Source organism: Cryptomeria japonica, chromosome 3 (assembly GCF_030272615.1).
Source record: "Cryptomeria japonica chromosome 3, Sugi_1.0, whole genome shotgun sequence".
Lineage (NCBI taxonomy): Eukaryota > Viridiplantae > Streptophyta > Pinopsida > Cupressales > Cupressaceae > Cryptomeria > Cryptomeria japonica.
In genome coordinates, this window is record NC_081407.1 from 144,214,542 (window position 1) to 144,239,001 (window position 24,460).

At 39.1% G+C, this 24,460-nt stretch overlaps 1 long non-coding RNA gene across 1 annotated transcript in view; it reads right to left on the bottom strand.

The window, feature by feature from the left end:
- Positions 1 to 1,495: 1,495 nt before the first annotated feature.
- Positions 1,496 to 24,460, bottom strand: part of LOC131037823 (uncharacterized) — a 98,402-nt gene continuing 75,437 nt past the window's right edge. Inside the window, exon 3 of the long non-coding RNA XR_009104307.2 lies at positions 1,496 to 5,998. This is a non-coding gene — a long non-coding RNA (uncharacterized LOC131037823). The remainder of the gene's footprint in view (positions 5,999 to 24,460) is intronic.

Consider the following 24,460-nt stretch of genomic DNA (forward strand, 5'->3'; position numbering starts at 1 on the left):
CACATCTTCTATTAATTAGATAAATCTTTATTTATTTAATTAATTTTCATTAGTTTTTTCCCTCCATGACATTGTCATTCATCTCTTAATTCACCATTAATCACCTCTCTAATATTTTCCTATGTTCTATACCTACCCTCTAATCTAAGTCGACCATTTATCCCTTCACCTCTTAATCTTATCCCTCCAATTCTAAGGTTCTCTCTATAAAAGATGATCCTTTCATCCTTATCAACCCTAATCCTAATGCCAGTATGAATCCTAATGACAACGATCAATCACTCAAGCGACTACACAACCATAATCCATTCTTTATTGAGCTCTTGTGCACAATACAAAATCTAAGAGCAACCAACATATCAAAGAAAAATCAATGGAGATAGGAAACAATGAAGATCAAACACTAATGAGCATATAATAGTATAATCTTTCATATTTGTTTATTTGCATGTTTTTAGGTTCTTCATTGGTGTATGGTGGATTTCATTGTAGAACTAGGGTTTTATGTGGTTGGATCTTATTTAGTTTTACAACATTTAGAATTCTCATTTCCATCACACACCTCCAATAACACCCAAGCCATTCTCACGGCTTTCAACAACTATGGAGCTACTTATCAAGTCTTCGGTACACCAAAGAAAGGCCCAAGTGTTTGCAACAACACAAAAACCAATCCTCCATCTCCAATAAGAGACACATTCTCTCACAGTGGTGTAGAGCACTTGGCATAGTGATAAACATACATATATTAATCATACTTCATTCAAATATCATGCAGCTTCAACCATGGCTTCATCAAGGTCTAGTACACCTCTATATAAAATTTCAAATTTAAGTTCACAAAGATACTTACTACACATCATCTAGAGTTTCACTCTATGGTCTTTAGATAGAACATCTAACTCAGCAACCAAGGTGGCACCCATGATGCTTACAATATGCCAAATCATTTACTTGCTCATCAAAGACATGCCCAAAAATAGTTACATAGTTACACTCCACAATTGCTAGGAAATGAGAAGTCAATCAAAGAAACAATTCCATATTCCACTTCTATAGGAAATGGTTCAACTTCCCAACTACTAAGAATCTTTGTAATCTATATATACATCTCTCTAACATAGTTTAGGTAGAATTAATAGTCAATAGGATATTGAAGATAAAACAGCCATACACCTTTCTCGAGGATATGCCATGTATAGAATGAATAGCCAAATAAAATGCATTCACGGTTTTAGTCTTGTATCTCTCAGTCTTTGTTCTATATAATTGCTTATAAGCTTTTTCATACACTATAACTCGTCTAAATACTCATTTGACAAGGGAGAGTAGGAATTAAATTATGCAAAAAATTTAAAATAAAAATTAACTAACATTGCTATTTTTCTGAAGTTTGCTCTGCATATTGGATCAATTACATCAACATAGAAGATTCAACAAACAAACTGATTGTAAAGAATGGACAGCATTCATTCATTCACAGTGTATTGTTGGTTGATAATAGAATTCCAATTGGCCGTTAACAACGTTCAAGTATTGTTCCATATTACATTCTTCAGTGAATTCAATGTGTATATATTGCAGAATCAAACTATCTATGCATGATAATACAAGATGATATAACAGTTTGATGTTTCCAGTTTCTTTGACAACTTATTTAGTTCAGATGAAATTCTATTCAAACTGGAATCGTGAAATCACAAATATGTTGTGTGCTCAAACCCCAGTAGAGGTTACCTGATATTGTTATGTGGATGACGTAAACTCTGTTCCAGTCACACGATAAGAGTTGATACACACGATAGAGAAGCTCTCGATCTGAAAAACCTGTTGATATTCTACCATAGGCACTCCTTCCGCAGAGAATATTCAAAAGTCTCCCAATAATCTCCCACGCATCAGGACATGAAGCCCAACACCATAAATTAAGGAGCAATAATATGAACATCAATCAAATATTGATGAAGATGAGATAAAAATCCACTCTGATACTTCATGAAATGCATTGCTCGATCACGATAACATTGACTCCGTAGCAAAGTTGTTCGTAGTGAATTAAAGAATGACTAAAAGCCGTTAGTCTGCTACCTCATACACTTTCGCTACAATAGTATTTCCGTTGGAATTACTAATCCGTAAGGCTTGCTTTATCGGGACTCAGTAAATTAGCATTTACGATCCAACTTGGGCATTGAACGGAGAGCTATGTGTCTTATATATTGCTAGATATGAAAATGCCTTGTTCCCGTCACTTCTCACTATGCCAAAGTAGAGGAGAATATTACTCTTCTGTTATCGCACAATATATACAGGACAATATAATTAATCTTTAGGGTTTGTTATTCAGAAAGAACCACTCCAAGACTGGAGGTCTCACCCAACCATTGCCTCTACCCTATATTTCATTGCCTTTGTCAATGCGATTCAACATTTAACATTCCCAAACATATTGATGTCAACAACAAAGTATACGAATATTGCTGAAGACAACTTCAAAGTTCAAACATTAGCAACCAATAAATATATCTCTGTTTGATAAAATTTATGTTTCAACAGTTCTATCTCTGTTTGATAAAATTTATGTTTCAACAGTTCTATCTCTATTTGATAAAATTTATGTTTCAGCAGTTCTATGAGAATCTCTTTAGAGAGGATGATCATTGGCAAGATGCTCAATCTATATTGGAAGACATCTTCAAGGATCACATTCCCATGAAGAATGATTCTGAATATAGCCGATTCTTAGACCAAATGCTTTCTATGGAAGATCTTGAACATGTTGTGTTCTCCATGGCTCTATATAGAAGTCCTAGATTTGATTGAGAGATGGTCTCCCAACCGAGAGTTTTATCAAACCATGTGGGCTCATATCAAGGACAATTTTCACTTGCTCTATTTGGAGTTTGTGGAACAAGGATCTCTCTTGGACCTGCTATTAATAAAGGTCTGATTAAACTGCTTCTTGAAGAGAAAAATGAAGAATTTATCTATGGATGGAGACCTGTAACTCTTCTAAATACTGCATATAAAATTATTGCTAAACCTCTTGCTACAAGGATTAAACCAATTTGTTAAGGAGATTTTTAGACCAGAACAAACAGACTTTATTAGTGGCAAATTTACCCTTGATAATTTAATGTTAGCTTGGGAAACCAGTGAATGGGCTCAACAAACAAGATAAGATGCATTGTTAGTAAAGCTTGATTTTGACAAAGTACACGATAGAATGCATTGGAGCTTCATTCTTAAGATGCTTCATTGGTTGGAATTCAGACCTAAGATTTGTTCACATGTTAAGATGTTTTTGAATGAGGCCAATGCTCAATTGGTTATTAATAATTCCTTATCAGGGTCATTTTCTTTGCAACATTCTATTAGCACCTTTCCTATAAGTTCTTACCACTGATGCACTTGGTTACCTTAAAGATAAATACAATCAAATGAACTTGATTAAAGGAATTTCCATTCCAAACAATGTTGTTGTGCTTAACTCCCACTTTGCAAATGACAGTTTGTTATTCTTGCAAAACTCGAAACAGGAAACTAATAATGTTCTGGAAGTTTTAAATTTATACTACTCAGTCTCAGGTTCAAAATTATCTCATCATAAGACTGATTTTTTTATGATTAAGTCCAATCCAGTGCCACAATAGATTCCCAAATATTGGATTCACATCAAACATGGACAAATTACTCGACACTTAGGAATCCCATTTGGTTTGGGAATTTCTCTTTCTAACATGTGGAACTGATTCATCTCTAAGTTGAAAAATAGATTGTGGACTTGGGGTAATGAATTCTTATCTCTTGCTAGTAAAATTCAAGTTGTAAATTAGATCTTCTTGGCCTCTCATGTCTACTATTCATCCTGCAGGATGCCTTCTAAAAAGGGGTATGAAGGCAAAGTTGGCTATAAATCTGCCTCCTGGTCGTACTATATTCAACCAAAAACTAAAGGTGGTTTGGGTCTCTTGGATCCCAAGACGCAAGGAATAGAACTATCTGCTAAATGGATTGTTAGAATCATGTCTAGTGATGAACCATGGAAAAAACTTATTCGTCACCACATTATCCTTGCTACTACCAATAAGAAATGGCAAAATGTTGGGTATATTGATAAAATTTTACTTGCTCCTTTCTTCTATATAAAGGCTTCATTTCCTCTTCAATCTATATGGAAGGCTTGGCAGCTTACTAGTAAGTTTTTATGCTGGAAAGATGCCTCCTGGTAACATGGGTTCAGTTTTGAAAACTCTTCTATATGGTGGAATTGGTTGGTACAATACCACGGTTTACCCCTTGCTATTGCCTTTCCTAGATATGCTTTGTATTGTTTAAAGAAAGGAGTACATCAGTTTGGTGACATTTGGGATTTTAATTCCTTTGAATGGACTTCTCGGCACAAGTTGAAACACAAATTTAATTTAAATACCTTGTCTGAGAGATTTCTATTTTTTGTGAAATCATTGGTACCAACTGAGCTTGCAATGAAACTATGTACCCCCTTCCCGTGTAATTTCATTAGAGACTGGCTATGGCTGTCTAAATATTCTTTTGCTTGCTATCCTCTTAAAAAAATCTACTTAAAACTACTTCTGGGCCATCACTCAATCCTAGATTGAACATAAATTGGAGGTGCAAGTTCAGTGAAAGAAAGTGGAAGACTTTGAGTGGGCAAATCTGGAAGTCTAAAGCAGAAGCTAATGCTCAAATTTTATCTTGGAAAGTTCTTCATTACAAATTACCAGTTGGGGATAAATTGAAATTTGTGATCCAATCAGTTAAATGTTCCTTTTGTCAGCATAATGAGAACTTAAAACACATATTTTGGGACTGCCCCATAGCAAGTGCAAAATGGAATATTATTTTCAAGCATTTTCCTGTCATTTTTAATCTCTCATTGAGTTGGGAAAAGGCATTGTTGGGTGTTGGTCTTTGTAATAATGTGGTAGCTGACAGTTTGTTCTTCTTGATATATGGAAATGCAGGTGTATGTCAATGTTTTCAAAGCAGCCAGTTCACCAAGGAACCCAGATTTTAATGTTTTACTCTAATATATTGTTTCAAATTGCCTCTCTTTGTTGTCAACTACAGGGGATCTCCAAGAACAACAGCACACTTGGTTACTTCTTGGACTACATCAAGCTCCAAATTCTTTAGCATCAAAAAGGAGATCTCACTTGCTCCAGGCAACTTCAAAGTTTTTTTAAATTTAATGTATAGCTGCAAATTTATGTTACTGAATGGCTTGTAGTTCTGTTGGCCTAAGTATGGCTATCTTTTGTTTGTACAGCAGTGGTATGGTTGGAAACATTGACAGTTCTATGTTACACAACAGTTATTTCAGTTCTTGTATGGTTGAAAACTTTGTTCTATGTATGGCTGTTATAGTTGATCTTCTTCTTTTAACTTGGCAGTCTTTGTACTACTCATCTTCTTTGTAATCTTTCTTTTCTGCATTAATTCAATAAATAAAAAAATCTCCACATTGTATCAAATGTGGGGCCGATATTCTATACCTCTATAATATTTTGCCAAATTAATAGTATTCATGATCCAACATTAATAAATCAGGTCTTCTCAATAATTTTTCACCAAGTCAAAATATAAGCCACACATAGTTTACCAATATTACCATTTTCCCGTTTCGTGTACTATTCCCTATAGAAAATATTAAAACCTCAAAAGTCTGAACCAAATCGATCTTTGGGAATAGAAGGGCTAGTTTTATCACAAATTCCTCCGATAAATAATATATTAAATATCAACCTTTGAATATTTCATTTGTACAGTTGTACGATAAAATAATATTCCTAAACAATACTAAATTCTCTGCAAACCAATAAAACAGCCAAATGAAATCTGATTCTGAAATATAACAAATACCTCTGAAAAGTGTCTTCACAAATCTTTCCTTCGTTTATGCCCAACTGAGAAATCTGGTAGAAATCTTTCATTGCCGAAAATGGTGATTCCCAGGTTGGACATTGACAAAATTCTCAAAAAAGGAAGAGAAATTATTAATCCAATCATATCGAGTCTCCATCCTCAAAGCCATTAAATAATATTATATCCAGTTTCTTTTCACAGTTGCTGGTTAGTGACTTTAATTAAAGCCACTTTATCATTATTATTATTTTTAATTGAGCTTTGAGTCTCAAATTAAATAATTTAATTCCCCTTTTCAAACATTTTAGCTTATAAAAATTTTAAAAAAAATTTAATTTTCCAAACCTGTCAAGATGGGAACATTACAATACAAGCCTATTTTCAGTACTTTTTGTCAGAAAAACTGAGTTCACAATGTTTGATAGATCATAAAAATGTGTTACAATCAAGCCCTCTCATGATACAATGTTGTTTGTCTTTACTAGGCATCTGCTTTGCCTATTTAACCAACAAGAAAGAAAATGGGACACATGTTCTCGGAATAAATGAAGATGTTTTCTTTAAGTTGCTTGGTCAAAACCTCAAACTTGAGCACTTGGGAAACTGATTTCTGTTGGTTCCTTGAAAATCTCCAACTGGGCATTGAAGGAATACTTGAATTCTTCAACTTCTTCACCTTTGCATGCTGCTAGAAAGAACCCAAGATGCTAACTCCACTCTCCTAAATGTTTGCAAAGTGTTGACACTATTTCTATAGGTGTCTTTGACTGATATCTACCCCATAACTACTCTTTAGTCTTTATTGCCTTGAAACTACCACTTGCATACACCTAAGACATGTTTTGAATGAGCTTGAAAAGCATTAGGACTCTTTGAGGCGCTAGATAAGGCCTTTGAAGGCTTTCTTTAATGCTATCTCTGCCTCGAAGATTTATCAAACAGTCTTTAGTTCGCCGTTATACTATCACTCCTTGTCTCTTGTCTCTGAGTATGGGTTGAAAACTCTCTTGAGTCTCAAACTCGAACTCTCAAGTCCTAAGCTTGGACTCTTGACTTGCAGAAAAACACACCTACACAAAGTTTTAAGTCAACAAACATCATCTATTTTTTCATTTTTTGATAGTTTGATAGTTTGAGGATCATATGATATGTAATATTTAAATTATGACAAATTCATTGTCAAATTAGGCTTTTATGTTGTCTAAATGCATTAATTTGATTTTTCTTGGTGTACTTATGAGGTTTTCTTTTTCAAGTCTGTGCCAAGTTTTTTGCCAAGTCCATGTCAATTCCCAAGTCCAGTCAAAATTTTGGGCTGCCAAGTCAAGTCCGAGTCCAAGTCCTGTCAAAATTTTGGGTGACTTCAAAAGTTTCAAAACTTACTTTATATAGCTTGTATTTTACCCATGAAACATTTACCAGATTTCAAAGCTATACAACAACAGTAACACACATTCACATATAGATTCCCAAATATAAATATTCTTAGGGCGGGTCACAACTTCACCAAAAACAGTTACAGCTTGAACTGCTTTCAACTACACTACAACTCTAAATAAAATTTAAGAGTCTAATTAAAAAACTTGTCTTTCTACCATAATTGCCTTACGTACTTGAAAGCCTGGATTCTCCTAATTGGCATTAATAATTGGTTGTCTTTTCAGCCTCTGCTCCTTGGGTTCTAAATCTTGTTGGGTTTCCTAAACAACCTCAATAATAACTTCTGATAATACTCATATCCTCCTCTTTTGGCTGATACAATAAGTATTGTACAGCTTCACTGGCTTTCTGTTCAACTTATACCTTCTCCTTCTTGAACATCACAATAACAACCAAATTCAGATTATCAAAGTCTTTCCGAGAAAATCATTTATCGTTAGAACCCTTCATTTAAGAGAACAATAGATCTGCAAATAAGCTAGTTAGCTTGGTCACATATCCTTGCAGTGTCTTCAACCATCTCCTTCAAGAGTGATTCAAATACTTCAATTTCAATTTTAATGTCCCTTGTTACCTATCTGATTTCTTCTACTTCAATATCTGGGGATGGGAGTGCATTCAAATTCATAGATATCATTCAATTTATTGATCAAATTTCCCATGTTATTGAACTGAATTGAATCTTAGAGGGATAACTGATCAGTATGGATCATGAAAATTATAATTAAAATATATATATACTAAGGAATATTTTTATGAACAATAAATAAAATGAATTCATCAGACCACCATGAAACAGGTCAAGAAAAACTGAACATCTAGGACACTACCACAGTAGTGACTCTTGATGTACAACCAACAAAATTTGGAATGTGAACCAAATAGGTTTCATTTACCTTCTTGTGCATATGAGGAGACTTCTAGAGTCCAAGAGATCCTTCCTCTTCACATGTATCTATACAAGGAGATGGTAACTTTTCTAATCTCACATTGACTAACTTATCCAATGTAATCACTTAAGTCCTACAATTAACGCTCTTGAGGGTCGTGGTTTTACTGGCCCCTTGTCTTATTCACCTATGTGTGCTCATGTTAATTGTTTGTTTTCTCAAAGCTTCATGGTCACAGGCATTTTATTAACTTGTGTAGCACTCTTACTGGTAAAACATGTTATCTATCTCCACACTGGCATCCAATGTAAGGGTAAAACCAAGAATTTGGTGCCCAATGAGACATTTTCATAGCCATAATTGTGTACGCATCCTTTCAAGTACTACAACAGCTGCCAAGTCTTCCATTATGGCTTGATTTGAATTGCGCCATTTCAAGTCTATACTTCTCAACCGGATGAGGAGATCTAAGAAATTATTTCAAACTTGCTCTTTATTGCTTTGTTGAACTATGGCACCTGCAGCCATCAATGCAGTTGGTTAATTTGAATTGCAGGAGCTGTTGCAGATTTATATGGGCTTTTTGAGTGGCCATTTTCCCATTTTCTATATGTAGAGGTTCCTATCTCATTTAGGGTGTTGGTCATTGTCATTTCCAATGGATTTCTATGAGTGTTAGGCATTATTTTAGGGTTCCAACTATTGAATGTCAAGTTTTCAAAAATATAGTGGATTTTGAGGCATCTGAAGGTCAACGAATGTTGTGGGATGTCTAGGATAGAATGTCTCCAAAGTTGTATGTATGTCTTTAGAGGAATATGTAATAATTTATATAGTTTCTCTCTTTTCACATTTTCCAACATAAATGTAAAGAATATTTGACAAATGTCACAACATTTTTTAAACACTGTAATCCTTGTAGTGATAATTGTTGTGTATGGATTTGTAATAATAACTCTGGAAGATTAAGTATTTTCTATATCTAATGGCTTGTCTACTCTCTGATGCATTTATGTTTAGATCATCCTTTTATGTTTCCATTCAATGTTTCTCCGCTCTTGTAAAATATGACTTTGTTACCCATTTGAATAGATGCCAATCCTAGGAAACAAATGATTCAATCATGCTTCCAAATAAACAAAATTATTACCTCATAGTTTGAAGTTAATTTTCATATCTCTGCAATTTATGAGTCAAATATTAAAAAACAAGATATCATCTAATGAGCATTACTAGCAAAAGTACTTTGTGAATCATGTTCTTGCATCATTTTTCATATCCTGCAATGATGTTATTATCAACTCTATAAGAGGTATATGTGTTGTTGGCTAGTCTTTAACCCATTGATAGCTTTTAGGGTTGAACTTGCCTTGGATACAACTATAGAGCTATTTTATTGATTTACCTTTTAAACACCTTCAATCCCATTTAAGATCATCTCTACGAATACCCCCCTAGGTTTAAGTTGAGCCTAAAGTGCAAGAGAGCTTATCCACTCTCGTTCATTAGCCTTAACCCTCCATAATTTATGGATGAACCTTGATTTTATTTTCATGATGACAAATATTCTATGATTTTGGAGCAATTGTTTTAGGACCCAACACACCCTTCAATAGGTAAACTTTAAAGACATAATAAACTTATCAATTGTTACTTTGATCACATACACAAGTATAAATCAATCAAATGAGTACAAAAGCATATTTGAGTTGAAGAAAACATAATTTTTAAATATATAAATATTTTCAAGTGTTTTAGGTGTACAAAACTCATTGCTTATGATGGAAGCTTTGGCTCTAGAAATATCCAACCAAGATCAAAAAGCTTCAACAAAAGCACAAAGAGACCTAAAATGAGAGAATAATTTTGTCCTATCAAAGGGCACAAATATATAATGATTCTATATTAGATTGTTCATATGTGAGCTACAAGTGAGATACACCAAGATATGTGAATGTACAATCAATGTGGGATAACAGGAAATTTAGTAACATGATGCAAATGCAGCCTATCTAAGTTGATACCTACCTAGGCAAGATTATTCTATCCTAGGTGCACAATATGTAATGAAGTAATTAACCAAATACAAAAAAAAATGACGCACCAAAATATAATATCCATAGCACCGAAAACAAAAAGTACCATATGGAGTCATGAGCTTTGGTAGAGAGGAGCTTGTATTCACTCAGCCCAACATCACTAGCTCTATGTGGAGTCCTACACTTGTATATCACACATCTACAAATGCAGCTACAACCATAGCAGCATTAATTAGAATAGCAACTGACCCAATATACCAAAAGTATAAATATAATTCAATTATCTGGAATTTGATTTTGAAAAGGTCAAAAGAATAAAAAACATTGCTTTTCCATCTACATTGGCCCAAAATGATTTTATATTTTTCTTTCTAAAAATTAAGTGAGAATCTGGGGCAGTAGCCCCCAATAGGGTCGATGGGTAGCCCTTTTCACAATTTTATCACTTTAACCGAGCTCCAAGCGTCCTCAAAAACCTTCCAAAAGTGTGAGTGTAGAAGCAATAGAGTAATAATTAGGCCCTAACTATATTTTCTACCATAGAGTATTAGGTTTCAATGTTTTCAATTTTTTATTCTTATTTTATTTTCACACTTCACTTGTCCTAAGTCTCGGTGACAAGACTTGCCAGGTTCAATGAGTTTGATGGGCTTGGCAAGTGTGACCAAACTCACAAAGTGTTTGAGCCCTAAGTCTCTAGGCTTCAATTCACTCCACTTGCTTTGGGACTCCCCATGTCTAGGTGAGTCCTAGCAAATCTTGAACTTTGATGCACATCTGACACATTGAAACATTTAAGTGACATGATATAGCATCATATATGTTTTACACTTGGCATCATCCCATTCACATGTGCCACAACTTCAAACACATTGGACATTTATCAGTTGTAATGTCCCCTTCTTGAGCTTGATCAGTAGGGGTGACTGTTAGCCTATTCCCGGGTTCTCGTAGGCTAATTGGTAATGGTAAGGGGACTCCATGGCTCTTGGAGTGCACCAAATCAGTCTTTCTTGGTTTTTGTTTATGGATTCAAACCTAGTTGGTGTTATGGATTATAGTTACGCTTTTTGAAGCTTTTCGAACTTCTGAGGTCTTTCCAAACGTCTCGTAGGTCACGCCTATTTTTAGTAAGTCTCCAAGTTGGCACTAGTCTTGCATCTCACTACCTCAGTTTCATCTTGGCATGCTCAAATTGGATTTTCAATGCCTTGGTAGTGCTTTCTACAACTTGGATTGGAGTATTTAAATTATACACTAAAGTTCTAATGTTAATATTATATTATTTTATTTTAGTTTTATAATTTTATAAAGTTATGTTAGGTCCCCCTAAAGTGGATGCCTTGGGGAAGGGTGACTAACGCATGAGACATTTTAATATTTCAAAAAGTGTTTTTAGTGGGAAATGTGTTATTTAAAATTCAAATTGGATTATTTTCCCTCTAAAACTATAAAAGGAGGTCTTGGGCTCTCATTTCCATTTGTTGAAGAGTACACATAACGAGATGTTGTTGGATTGAGCATACGAGTTTTTCCAAAGATCAATTGAGGATGAAAACCCTCATTTGATTACTAGTTTTGGATCAAGAAGACAATCCCTGGTTGGTTGGAGTGGTTCTACTTAGGAATCACCATTGTTATTCACAAATTTCCAAATTCGAGGTTTCAGAAAAAAAAAAAAGAATTTTCAAGGATTTTTGAGTTGCATATTTTGGGGTACTTGTTATCACAAAAGCTTGCACCCTTGCTGAGCTATCAACTCAGCAACCTTGTGAAACATGGAAACAACCCCGAAGTGTGGGACCTTGGGCAAGGGGGTTGAATCTCTGGAGAAGGCTGTTGACGTGTTTTTTACGCACATGCGAACACAGAATAAAATACCTAAAGGTACCTTATCCTCTCTTGAGTAAAGTTTCCGAATGCTGAAGATATCGCGAAAAGGATCAATCGGAGAAACTTCAAGGTTCTTGTATGTAGGGTCTCTACGTGTGGATAAGCTCTTTGTGGTATAATGTGATTTGCTGGAATCACAAGGGGACTTACACTTGATGACTGAACGTCTGATTTGCTTTGAATATTGCTGGAACACAAGATTTTACTAACTAACTGGAAGACAAACAAATGGCAAAAGATGCAAGGTTCAGGAAATCTACTCTACTACCTGGAATGCGAGAAGATGGATGAATGACTAGGTGGATTCCTACTGGGCTGGGTCTCACCTTCAGGCTTGAACAATTCGACACCAACTCAATGCGATCTTCTAAGGGGTGCTTCCAATATGTTTAAGTCGTACACCATCTGACAATGATCACCATTCAAGAAAATGCATGAAACAATAGACGTGTAATGACTTATGATTAAGCTCATTTGTTCCAGTTGACCACGCAAGGCGCACTTACCATCAGCAAGAGGCTAGTGGTATGGATTAAATGGATTCCACACAGGTGCATTCAACAATTTCCTTCATTCGATCTAATCATCTACCATCTAGAATTGAAGATTCAACAAGAAACCATGCATATTGCAAGAAACGACACACTTCACCATTACTTCAATGAAAATGGAGTTTATTTACAATCAATAGCAACAATTTCTTGCCTTGTCCTCCTATTCTACTCTAATTGCTATTCTATCAACTGACTATTCACCTTCTAACTACTCTATTCACTAACTCCCCTCTAACTGCTTCCAACTGCCCTTACAAAATGAAGAGTCGGGGCTTATATAGTGCCCACAATACAATTCGATGGCTCAGATGAATTTGAGATCAATGGCCAAGATTCAACAATGAAAACCCTAATTAGGGTTTGTTACAACCATTACATAACATTTAATGCTTGACCAATGATAAAATTACATTTTAAGGACACATGTCTTCTCTAGAAAATTCGACCAATGGATAGCTAGGGTAGGTACATCGAAGTTTGTGCCACCTCCCATGAGTTAGGTACATTGAATCTGGACACGCTGAGGTGGACCAATCTAATTGGAGGAGTGATGACTAGGATGCCACCTCATTTGACATTCGTTGATGCCAGTAGATATCCAATTTGGTGATGATGAGAAGCTAGCTTTAATTAACTCTTTTGGAACTATCTGCTTCTTCAACGAACCCTTGCTCTGACTTCTCTTGTCTTTGATGTGCAGGATGATTGATGTACCTCGCCTTGGAATGCTGGATTGGAAGAAGTCATTCCTGATGATGTTAGTCCGAAGAAGGCCGTCTTTGTCAATGCTAGACTGGAGGAGGTCGCTCTTATCCTTGCTTGATCGTCCTTGATGAGAACCTACCGACTTGTAGATCCTCCGGGCTTTGGAATCGCCATCTTGATACCTACACAACATTTCACAATTAGTCATATATCTTGAAGTGTAGAAATTAAACTTAAAAGGAAGATTTAAGATTTTAATTAGGAAACTTCATGATAAATCTTGAGTTATCATTTCCTAATTAACCATGCAATACTTAGATTTTCCAAAACAAATGTCCAAAAATCAAACCTTAAACAAGGGTGTCAAGATGATTTTGCCATAGCTCCTCTTGAGTATTAAGCTCTAAGAAATGATGCAAAAAATGGATTTTGCTAGGCAAAATTTAAATCAAAATTCTCCCTTGGATGAATTGCGCCTCCTCTAACTTCAAAAGAATAGACTCCACCCTCTTTGATCTTCAACACTAGAGTAGAAATTCACTCCACTCTAGCTAGATTTCACTCCTCGAATTCGCACTTCAACTTTGCACTTGAAAAAGGATGAATGAATGATTTGAAATATGAAACAAACCCCTCCAATATATAGAGCGCTCACCTCTCTTCTCTCCAAGGCCGACTTGCCAAAAGGGAAATGAAAATGAAATAAAATCCCCCTCAAAAGAAGGCCGACTTGCTTGTAAAAGCAAATAAATGTATTTGAGCGCTCACCTTCATTTAAAATTTGAAAATTAATTTTAATGCCTCCAAAGTGGATTTTTGATTATTTCAAGGCCTAAAAACTAATTTATTAAATTAAAATGCCTTTAATTTAATGCGAATTTGATTTAATCTTTCCAAAGGCTTCGAAGTGAGCAATTTTGAGGATTTTAAGGAATATCAACGCTCAATAATGTAAAAATGAAGGATATCACCAATTTCGCCCTGGACCTTCGGTGAAGGTCAGGAGCGATTTTTCAATCTTGCTCTTAATCCTTCATCTTTTGGATTCCAAATTGCTTCCAAGACATAAAATATCATCTCTTCTTCCTATCCACACAAGATTTGGTCTCAATTCCTCAAACGAAGGAGAGGATCCTGAAAAATCACTCTGGGCCCTCTTTGAGGGTCCGGAGCGATTTTTTGATTTTAGGCTTGATTCTTCATCATTTTTCATTGAAACTTCATTCATCATTAAGCAACATCCTTCCTTTATCCATCTCATCCAAACTCGCTTTGTTGTTGCAAGGTAAAATGAGGATTTTCAATAATTTCGCTTTGGACCCTCTCTGAGGGTCAGGAGCGATTTTTCGCTGTGGGCCCTCTCTAAGGGTCAGGAGCGATTTTTCATTTTCTGACCAAAATCATCAAGTTTCAAAGGCAAAACAATATTCATCATGTTTTTGGAGGTCTCTTCTCCTTATCCTAACCTTGCCTTAGCACCATTTTGAAGAAAACATGCATTTTTTGAAAATCTCGCTGTGGGCCTTCAGTGAGGGTCCGGAGCGATTTTTTGGTTCTAGGCAAATTCCTTTATCTTTTAATCTTCAAATCACCTCCAAGGCATAACACATCACGTTCTCCTCTTGTCCAAGCAAGATTTTGTCTCAATTCTTCAAACAAAGGAGAGAAAACTGGAAAATTGCTATGGGCCCTCTCGGAGGGTCCGTAGCGATTTTTGTAATTGCCTTCAAAATTTTGATTCTTAACGATTTCATTTCACTTCAAGGCTTTTCAAACATCGTTTCAAACCCATGCCTAACCTTAGCCTTCCTCAAACTTGGATGAAAAATTCCCATTTTAGGTTTCTCGCTGTGGGCCCTCTTTGAGGGTCTAAAGCGATTTTTCGCTGTGGGCCTTCAGTGAGGGTCAGGAGCGATTTTTCTATTTTCAACAAGGTCCTTCATCATTTCAAGCCAAAACTTCTTCAGGTGGGTGGAGAAAGTCATTCATTTCCCTTTCATGCTCAAAACTTAGTCCTTTTCCATTGCAAAATGAAGTAAATCAAAATCTCGCCCTAGGCCCTCTCTGAGGGTCAGGAGCGATTTTTCGCTGTGGGCCTTCTCTGAGGGTCAGGAGCGAAATTTGACCTTTTGAACTCTCTGTCAGGATAATTTTATGGAATATAAAATTTAAGTATAAGTGACTTATACTTTAAGTTATATTCCATATATACTTTCAGGATGTTTGAGAGTGGTTTCAGGCCTCCAGGAGTTATATTGCAAAATCTAGTTTTTGGAGGATTTTCAATTTCTAGACTTAATCAAATTTCAAGATCAGGACTTTTAGACTTAAGCCAAATTTCAGGATCAGGACTTTCAGACTTAGCCAAATTTCAGGACATTCCAAACTTAGCCAAATTTCAGGATCAGGACATTCCAGACTTAGCCAAATTTCAGGATCAGGACATTCCAGACTTAGCCAAATTTCAGGACATTCCAGACTTCATCACTCAAGCAGGACCTGCTATCCAGGTGATCCCCTTGGCGACACTCAAAATGCAAAGGCTAACTGACAAAACCCTAAAAAAACTAAAAAACAAACCCTAGAAAGCAAAAAAGCAGGGGTCCCCATTTGCAATGGGGCGATGTGTGAAATGGTCACAACAAAAGCCAACTTCCTTCTCTATCTAGGTGCAAGTGTTGAACCAACTCAACACTTCAAAGCTAATTCCTAAGCCTACCCTAACAACTTGCAGAGGAAAAGAGAGGAGAGAAATTGCTTGAAACAAGGGAGGTGATGCACCAAGAAGAGATAGTTCCTCTCCCTACCTAAATGACACAAGTAATTAACTGAAACACCCTGAAGATGCACAACTTTCTGTTATATGAGTAACCCCAATGCATAGATGAAGGTTAGAATCCACTGAATGCCAAGAGGGGAGAAGGATTCCCACAAGTCACACTCAGAAAACCAGTTAACACAGCATATATGAAGAGAAAGAGCCACAACATGCACTTATGATGAAGGTAAGAAAGCATACACAACATACATAGGTTGAAAGAAGGCAAGAATAATGTTCTTCAATTAATCATAAGGCCAAACGCCAATCTTACAGTTGCAGAAATGCAAAGATTACAAGTCTTCAAGAGAAGAGGAGAGCATAAGAAAACTCTAGGCAACAGGGAGAGAACCCTTTACAATGAGGCTTAACAGCCTTATATAGAAAAATGGGTTACAATGGTGATCATGACTCCTGCATGTCAGTCTGGAAGTGCAGGGAAGTGCATGCACTTGACCTATACATGCAAGCAACCTAGCCATACCTCCAAAGGCAATTCTGAGGAAGATAGATTGATTGACCTTCTAAATTCAGACATGACACAAGTCACCCAGCATGGCCTCGTACCTCCCTTGATGGAAATCCTGCCAAAAACATTAAATGCACCCCTGTGGCTCCACAAAAAAAGTGCATAAGTTACCAAAATTGTCGGAGCATTTAAAGCCTTGAGTGTCGATCACGCCATCCAGAAGCGTTGCAAGTCGAAAGTAGGCTTGGAAGACTTCGGAGACCAGACTCTCGAAGTGAGGAAGACAAGGGAAGGAGCAAGGAACTTCGCAACCTCGGGGTTCTGGGATAGAGAGGGAAACGGTCAAAGAGAGAAGGGGAACTTCGGGGACCGGGGTCACCGTAGTTGGGGAACTTCGGGGATCGGAGTCACCGTAGTTGGGGAACTTCGGGGACAGGGGTCACCGTAGTTGGGGAACTTTGGGGATCGGAGTCACCGTAGTTGGGGAACTTCAGGGACAGGGGTCACCATAGTTGGGGAACTTCGGGGACCAAAGTCACCATAGTTGGGAAACTTCGGGGACTGGGGTCACCGTAGTTGGACTAGGAACTTCGGAACCTAGGGGTTTCGGAGTTTCAGGGTTGAGGACAAGGAACTTCGGAACCTGGGGGTTCCGGAGTTCTGGGGTAGAGGACTAGGGAACTTCGGAACCTGGGGGTTCCGGAGTTCCGGGGTTGAAGACTAGGGAACTTCAGAACCTGGGGGTTCCGGAGTTCCGAGGTAGAGGACAAGGAACTTCGGAACCTGGGGGTTCCAAAGTTCTGGGGGAGAGGACTAGGGAACTTTGGAACCTGGGGGTTCCGGAGTTCTGAGGTTGAAGGACTAGGGAACTTGGGAACCTGGGGGTTCTGGAGTTCCGAGGGAGGAGAACAGAAGAAAAGGTAAAGGAAGGAAGGGAACTTCGGAAACTTGGAGTTCCGGAGCAGGAAAGAAAGACGCTAAGGCAAAGAAACTCGAAACCTCGGGGTTCCGGAGTTCCGGAGAAGAGAAAGAGAGGGCCAAGGAACTTCCAACAAGGCAACACTTCAAACCATGATTTCACTACTTTTCTTCTTGATCAACTGGGCAGCGCTGGTCCATGGAACATATCTCTGATCGGTTCTCACTGATGGACCAAGGGTGTCATAAAATGACAACATTTTTGGCGATTTTTGCGGGATGCTTGCCTCCTAAGCATGAAGTCCAGAAGCCTTAAGCATCCATTGGGCACTGAGTCATGGAAGACCCAAACATGTGTGTGCCATCACTTGGAGGAAAACTGAAAACTAGAGCCCATGCTCTCTTGAGGAGAATGCGGCATGTGCACAAGCACTTATGAAAGCAAAACAACTTCTAGTCTAATATTTACATAGCTTTATATGAAAAGGAAAATCAAACAAAGTCATTGACAGGCTTATCAAAATAGCTGCCTTTCCTAACCAGCTTCTGATGCTCTTCATGTTTGTGGACAACCAGCCAGAAAAAGAAAAAAGATAGGCACCCATCAAGCTGTTGGAATGCCTCCCAAAGCTTGAGAGCAATGAAGTTTAGCCATGTTTGAATGTTGTCCTCCTCAGGTGGATGGGTGAAAAGAACTTGCTCTCCTTGATGCTCAACTTCATGTTTAGAGGTAAGCATGACATGGGACGACCTACAGAACTCAATTCGTGCGAGATGCCTGATTGGACACCCTCTTGATAATTCTAGGATCGAGCAAAAAACATTGATCTCGCTATCTCGCTCAACTGCCTTGATATCTTGCTGGCTGGCAAGGGAGGGTATTGATGACTCAGCTAATGAAGCGTGAATCCCCTGCTGTTGTTCACAACACTCCTCCAGTTGAGGAGATGATGATTGGATGTAGATGGATGAGCAAAAAATTTCCAACTCATCCCAAAATTGATCTTCATCAATCTCCTCCATGCTTCGCTCCGTGCTAGGAAGTGCCCCCATATCACAACAATCATGATGACTATTGGGAGAAGTATGAAACTCCTCCCTTTGGAACCTAGGTTCTATTGTGATGTTATGCATAGGTTGAGAGACACCCCTAGGCATGTCAACCGCCTCATCCTCGAGGGAAAAAATGTGTTCATGTTTTGCCACTTCCAGTTCAGTCTCATGCTCATGTTGCAGCTTCCCCTCATCCTTGACTTCCATCTGCTAATGATTTGAGACCTTATCAACCGTGGGCATGTCCTCCTCCTCATTCTTAAGGAGGAAAGGAAGCTCATCAAATAAGAGGAATGAATCCTCTTCCTTTTTGTCATTGTTTGCTTGGATAGAGGTTTCCTGAGAGTGATTACCTTCAATCACCTCGTGCAACAAGCCTGACAATGCACCCTCATGAGCGTGTGAAAGCTCACAAATGGTAGGTTGCAACTCTCCCTTCCCTTGCTCACTAGCACAATCAGTTCTCCATATGACAGGTCCGCCCTTGAAGAGTTAAATAGTATGAGGACAAGAGGGCTAAGTGGGTGAAAAATTTTGCAAGAGAAGCTGAGGCATTTGAATTTCTCCCATAGGAGAAGACCCCTGAGGCGGGTGCCTCTATGAGATAGTGGATTGGGATCCTCCAAATTTTGGGATGTTGAATCTTGGAGGTTCAATCAAAGGCTTGGAGGGTGCCCCTTGTCTGAAACTTGGAATTTCAAATTTGGGCACCTTAGGAGCAGACCCCTCCTTCATGAGCCGCATCTCTATGGCTGCTAGTTGCTTAATTTCCTCCTTCCTAGCAAAGGCAAGTTGCCTTGGAAGGAACTCCTCATGTTGTCTTTGGGCTCTCAATTGTTGTTGCTGAAGCTAAGCCTGATAAGCAAGCTGATCTTGTTGCAAATCCCACTCCTGTTGCCTCTTCAACTCCTCCAGCTACTTGGTGAAATCAAGCAACACACTTTTGATTTTTGTAATTTGCATTTTTTCATCATCTTGGGGCTGGTTGGGCTGCCAAGAAGTCTGAGCAGGGATGGGTGGGTGGCAAGCATTAGGAAAGTACCCACCTGTTGTTGAAGTGAAGTTGATTGAGTTGAAACTAGGAGCAGTCCTAGTTCGGTCCTGCTAGTAAGGAGGGGAAAAATGGTTGGGATTCTCATAATATGGGGGTGAATAGAAGTTACACCCATGATATGAACTCATTTTAAAGCATTTGAAGGAGATGGAGCTTGTTTAACAAAATGCTTAAAATAGCATACGGACCCTCTCAACCAGAGATTGATAACATACCACAGATCCACCCAATGTTTGCAGAGTCGCCAGGTGCTTGAAAGATGTTGCCTCCAAAGGCTTGATGAACTGAAGAACACACCGAACCTTCAGTTGGCTTTGGCTTAGGACTGCATGACTTCGGAACCTGGGGGTTACGGACCTCCGAAGTAGTGGACCTAGGAACTGCAGAACCTGGGGGTTCCAAGGTAAGCAGAGTTACGATGACTTGGGAACCTGAGGGTTCCGGGGTCCCAGAGTTATGAACCTTGCATGAGCACGAACTGGTCCTTGAGCAGATTCGCAAGGTGCATGAGAGATGACTGCCTAAAAAAGCCAAGACACTAAGAATAGCACTAAATCCTTAGCATGTGAATTGAATAAATCCCACCGAGCGTGCCAAAAACTGTTATCACAAAAGCTTGCACCCTTGCTGAGCTATCAACTCAGCAACCTTGTGAAACATGGAAACAAACCCGAAGTGTGGGACCTTGGGCAAGGGGGTTGAATCTTCGGAGAAGGTCGGCTTCCTTCTCTATCTAGGTGCAGGTGTTGAACCAACTCAACACTTCAAAGCTAATTCCTAAGCCTACCCTAACAACTTGCAGAGCAAAAGAGAAAAGAGAAATCGCTTGAAACAAGGGAGGTGATGCACCAAGAAGAGATAGTTCCTCTCCCTACCTAAATGACACAAGTAATTAATTGAAACACCCTGAAGATGCACAACTTTCAGTTATATGAGTAACCCCAATGCATAGATGAAGGTTAGAATCCACTGAATGCCAAGAGGGGAGAAGGATTCCCACAAGTCACACTCAGAAAACCAGTTAACACAGCATATATGAAGAGAAAGGGCCACAACATGCACCTATGATGAAGGTAAGAAAGCATACACAACGTACATAGGTTGAAAGAAGGCAAGAATAATGTTCTTCAATTAATCATAAGGCCAAACGCCAATCTTACAGTTGCAGAAATGCAAAGATTACAAGTCTTCAAGAGAAGAGGAGAGCATAAGAAAACTCCAGGCAGCAGGGAGAGAACCCTTTACAATGAGGCTTAACAGCCTTATATAGAAAAATGGGTTACAATGGTGATCATGACCCCTGCATGTCAGTCTGGAAGTGCAAGGAAGTGCATGCACTTGACCTGTACATGTAAGCAACCTAGCCATACCTCCAAAAGCAATTCTGAGGAAGATAGATTGATGACCTTCCAAAGTCAGACATGACACAAGTCACCCAGCATGGCCCCGTACCTCCCTTGATGGAAATCCTGCCACAAACATTAAATGCACCCCTGTGGCTCCACAAAAAAAGTTAATAAGTCACCAAAACTGTCGGAGCATTTAAAGCCTTGAGTGTCGATCACGCCATCCAGAAGCATTGCAAGTCGGAAGTAGGCTTGGAAGACTTCGGAGACCGAACTCTCGAAGTGAGGAAGACAAGGGAAGAAGCAAGGAACTTCGGAACCTCGGAACCTCGAGGTTCCGAAGTTTCGGGATAGGAGAAAGGAGGGCTAGGAGAAGGAACTTCGGAACCTCGGGGTTCCGGCGTTCCGGAGGAACTAGGGGGAGAAGGCAAAAGGAGAAGGAACTTCGGAACCTCGGGGTTGTTGGTGTCTGTTTTATCATCTACCAAACATTAGGATAGGATACCCGAAGGTATTCTATCCTCTCCTGAAAAATCACTACTGATTCCAAGGTCTATATGTGCGAACAAGCGACTTTAGTGGAATAGCTTCTTGGGTACTGTATGCTGAAATTTTCAAGGGGGTCTTACGTTTGACAAGTATTTTGAACTGCTGGACTTAGATGGATTTAGCAATTTAGGCTCTTCTTTTTGGAGGGGATTTTCTGAGATTTAGACCTTCAAAAGAAAGGAAAAAGAGATAGGGTTCAGGAAGGCTAATCTAATCCTACGAATTCGGGAGACAGTATCAACTGGGTGCTCTCGAAGAACCAAACCTTGCTTCGCCACACTAGGGACAACTACACAAGGCCGGTGCAATCTTCAATGGGTTGTGCTTATGATCGAGATGTTGGGATGCACAGGGGGTGGGCTCAGACTAACTTTGCACGATGAGACGGAAATAATCCATACACCAAAAGTATGAGCGGAGATACACCATCAATTGACACTTATCAAATCCTTCATTCAAATTAACAAAAATGAAAGCAAATCTAAGTTAATTCTAACTAAATGTTGAGGAAATTGAAACCATGCAAATCATTCAAATAATAGAGATTACAAAGCAGCGCACATGCAATATATTATCTGGAAATGACCTTAAGCAACAATACATCAAAAACCTCACGCTTTTCAAATGAGAGGAGGCAACCTTATATAGTTTCTCAAAAATAAATGAATGGCCGAGATCAAACAGCGATCAAGGGCCAAGATTGAAAGTCCTAAACCCTAATTAGGGTTTCCCGAAATACTATTAGTTCAAGCAAATGAAAGAGTGACAAGTGGCGCAGCTGCTAATTCTACTGAGGTGAGTGGCCACTTTCCTCTTTCAGAGATTCAACGTATCTGGACACCACGAGCTTGACCTCCTCCATGGTGACACTTGGCAAACCGCCAATTTGGAAGTCGATGAGATCCACATCGTCGGCGCATGTGGCAAGGATGCCTTCCCACTCCACTGGTTGGGTGAGGAAGTTGTCATTGATGGAGAGGAAGTTTGCAATCTTCGAAAGATCGCCTTTGTTAATCATCCCTGAATCTCGAAAGAAGCTTGCCTGAATCTTGGCTCTCAGGTTCTCTACTTGTAAATGCTTCTCCCTTAGGCTTTCCTTCTTCCAGATCTCTGACGCCACATGGAATACCTTGCCCAGGATCTCTCTAACCCTTGCCTCTGTCTCAAAAGACTTGGTCTCGGATTTCTTCAGAACCTCAATCCGAGTGACCAAAGCATAGTACCACGTGCCGAAGTTGTACCTGTCTCCTGTCTGTATGATGCTTGCATCCACTAAGCTCTGCTTTGACATGCCTCGGATAACCTTCAAGTGAGGGAGTATTTCACTCTGAATTTCATCCACTTCTTCCCAATTGGATGCTAGATCATGGATACGATCAATCAACAAAGAAGTTGCCTCATGTGCTGATACTAAGTTTTCTACCAGGGTGTCAGCACGTATCACAACGCCTGAAATCCACTCCTTTTCTTGAGTGTATGATCCCTTCATATCATCATAGTCCTTCATTGATCCCTGCTGAAGAGGCTGTGGTGGAGTAGCCAGGACTTCATGATTGAGCGGGCTGGTAAGATGGAGAACATACTTCTTCCACTGCTGGTTCTCTTCTTCCACTTTCTTCCTCTTTTCTTTTTCATGAGCCAGCCTCGTCTTTAGACCGTTGCAGGAGTCATCAAAATATTGGACCTCTTGGTCCTAGGTAGGCTTACCCATCTCTAAGGTGGTAATCTTGTAATCATCTGCGGTGACATTGTCCCTAGTCTTCCCTTCTTTGGGCACTGCTATCTGGACTGTCCTGAATCCGGCACTGTCTCTTTGAATCAGGGAAAACTTCCTGGCTGGTTTGGGCGGTTTAGCTATAGCGGGTTCATTCACCTTCTCCAGGAATGCTGCGGTAACCTCCTTGGTTGAGTGGGCATCCTTGGGAACCTTGGCCTTTATCCGTGCTCTCAGCCAATCAGGAATGGTTGATTGTTCTACAGTGTTCCGATCAAACTCATCATCTGCTTCTCCTGGGTTCGCTAGTATGCCATCCAAGAAGATTGTAGGGGCTTCATTATGCCCCCTGTCTGGAGTTCGGAAGACCTTCTCCACCACTTCCTCAACTAGCTGGGAAAGCACTCTTACTTCATCATGAATCACATAGATGTTCATCTCTTGCTCCCCAATTGTACTCTGATCAGGCGCAATGGAAGCAGCACTTAGGATGGAGCGACTTTCGCTGGATTCTCTTCTCTCACCTACAACCCTCTTCCCTGTGACTTTTGTGGAGCTTCCACCCAACTCCTTTCTCTTTCGAGATCCAACACTTTCTGGATTCCGAGCATCACCGGTGGAGGTACAAGGATGGACGGACAAAGTATCATCTACTCCCATTAATTCATAAGTTAAAACCACACCTTTGGCCTTCAACTGTTTTGTCTTTTCAGACGCCCACCACCTTGAGTACTCAACCACCGACCTCATGAGGTCTACTAGATCTGATTTTTCTCCCTCTGTCCAATCTATCAAGACTAAGGGTTCATTCTTCATCTTCTCAAAACCGAGCTGCTGAAGTTCTAGGATTTCTTCTACCTGATCGGCAACTTTGAATACTTTCGTTGCTCTCACCATACTCAAAGGAATTCTTGACCAGAACCTCTTCCGAATCTCGAAACTATCAACTGCATTAGCCCAGTAGTCTTCTAGATCCAGTCTGTGCTCAAACGTTGTCCCTTCGATCTTCTTTATCCTATGGAATGGATCGAAATCTTTTCTTTCCTTGTAATGGTAGAAGGGATACCAGGCCAGTTCTTTCTCAGCGGTAGCTGCAGCCTGTGATGATGGGCATGTTTACAGCCCATTA